Below are 2,139 nucleotides of genomic sequence, written 5' to 3' on the forward strand. Positions count from 1 at the left end.
CAGGGTTATTACCCCCATGTAGTACATCAAGAAACTGAGGTCTAAAAGAGTGTAGGACCTTGTCTAAGGTCACTTGAAACTCTGGTGCTTTTCCTAATAAACTTGTCACTGAATCATTTATAAACAATAGATGTCATAGCTGCTAAAGTAGCATGATTGAAATGGAAAAAGGGAGAGAAAACACCTCAGACAAAGAGACCACCTCCTCCTGTCCTTGATTCCTCAATCTTCACCCTGGAACTGGAGACACCACAGCTGAAAAACAGAACCAGCTCCCCTCTGCTTTGGAATCTGATAGACATGGGGCCAATCCCAGCTCGGCCACTTTCCAGCTGTGGGAAGCCACTACACTAATCTCAGCCTTGGTTTTTCTCATCTGAAAAATGGAAAAAACAAATTCCACCTTTCCAGGTTGTCATGAGGATTTAATGTGATAACGTGGCACCAGAGTACATAGTTAATTATTGCTGAGTAACAAATTACCCCAAAACTTAGCACCTTAAAATGGCAAATTTTTATTATCTCACACAGCTCCTGAGGACCTAGAGCCAGGAAGTGAATTAACTAGGAGATCCTGGCTCAGGATCTCTCAGGAGGTTGCAGTCGAGTGTCAGCCAGGGCTGCAGTCATCAGAAGGTTCAATCAGGGCAGAAGGACCCTTTCCCAAGCTATTCTCAAACCATGGTCACAAGTTTCAGTTTCTTTCTATGTAAGCCTCTCCATAGGGCTGCTCGTGACATGGTGGCTAACTTCTCCTAGAATGAAATGAGTCAAAAAAGGGAATGTGTGTTGCCCAGATGAAAGTGAAATGACATACCATAACTTTTGAGGTATTCTATTGGCCATACAGACTAACCTTGGTAAAACACGGGAGGGCAATACAAAAGGGTGTGAATACCAGGAGATGTGGATCATTGGGAGCCATTTGGAAGCTGGCTACACAAGTGTCTAGGCAAGTGCCTGGCCCTAAATAGGTACTTATTCAGTAGCAGCTGCTATTAGTCTTCCAATGTTGATAGATTGAGAAGACAAGATTTGGACACACAAAGACGAGATCCTTTGTTAAAGTAGACTGTGACTTGAATTGAGCACTGCTCAATTACATGAGAGAAGAGGATGTACTGGACAAAGGGGTATAAATCAGGGAAGACTTCCTGGCAGACAATGGAGAAAAAACAGGAGGCCAATCTAGAGAGAAGGCAGAGGGTGAGTATGGCAGGCACAATTGGTTGCCTTCCCACAGCCAATTCCCTCTTCCTTAATTCAGTAGCAAGATGCCCAGCAACAGGGATGATCCAAGCCATTCATGGGAATGCCTTCTTTGCCCCTGAGTGGTCTCAGAGTGGACGTATGACCTCATCTTGGTCAATGACATATAAGGGGATGGTCTGCTTGGAAAGCTTCCCTCCTGGATGAGAGAGAGGCATGAGAAGAGAAGACCCTTTTGCTCCCACGCCCTTTCTTCCTGTGTGGGAAGGCATGGTGCTCGGTGTCACATCAGCCATTTCGCGATCATGAGGGGGGTCTCCCTCAAGGCTTAGTGGGAACAGTCTGGGCCATCAGAAACATGACAGAATCACCAGACTAACCCTCCTCTGGCCCCCGTCTTAAAAAAATAAAAGGTAAGCCACTCTAAACCAGCTTTTCTCTTACTTGCATTCTAACTGATTCAGTGAGTGAAGTATTCCAGTTCCCTCTGGGGTTATTTCCCTTTCCTGAGCAAGGCAGAGTGGAAATGTGAAACAAGAAAGAGCCCTGGCCTGGGAGTCAGGAGTCCTTGGTCTAACTCCAGCTCTGCCTCTGAGTTGCTCTGTGATCTTGAGCAAGTCCCTGCCCTTTTGGGCCTCTAATAATTATAGCTAATATTTATTGACTGCTTACTGTGTGCCAAACACTCTGCTAAGAGCTTCCCTTGCATTATCTCATTCAACCCTCACATCAACTCTGCTATGTCAATAGTATTATTCTCTTTGTTTTATGGATAAAGAAGCTGAGGGGTACAGAGATGTTAGGTAATTTGCCAAAGGTTAAATAGTAAGTTACTGCTATATCTCTGGATACAAGTCTCTCTCTCTCTAAAGCCCAGACTTCTGCCCATAATGCTGTACTGTCTTGCCAGGCAGTCTCTGGATGACATGA

This window comes from Artibeus jamaicensis, unplaced genomic scaffold (assembly GCF_021234435.1).
Source record: "Artibeus jamaicensis isolate MK-2021 breed Jamaican fruit bat unplaced genomic scaffold, CSHL_Jam_final contig_64, whole genome shotgun sequence".
Taxonomy (NCBI): Eukaryota; Metazoa; Chordata; class Mammalia; order Chiroptera; family Phyllostomidae; genus Artibeus; species Artibeus jamaicensis.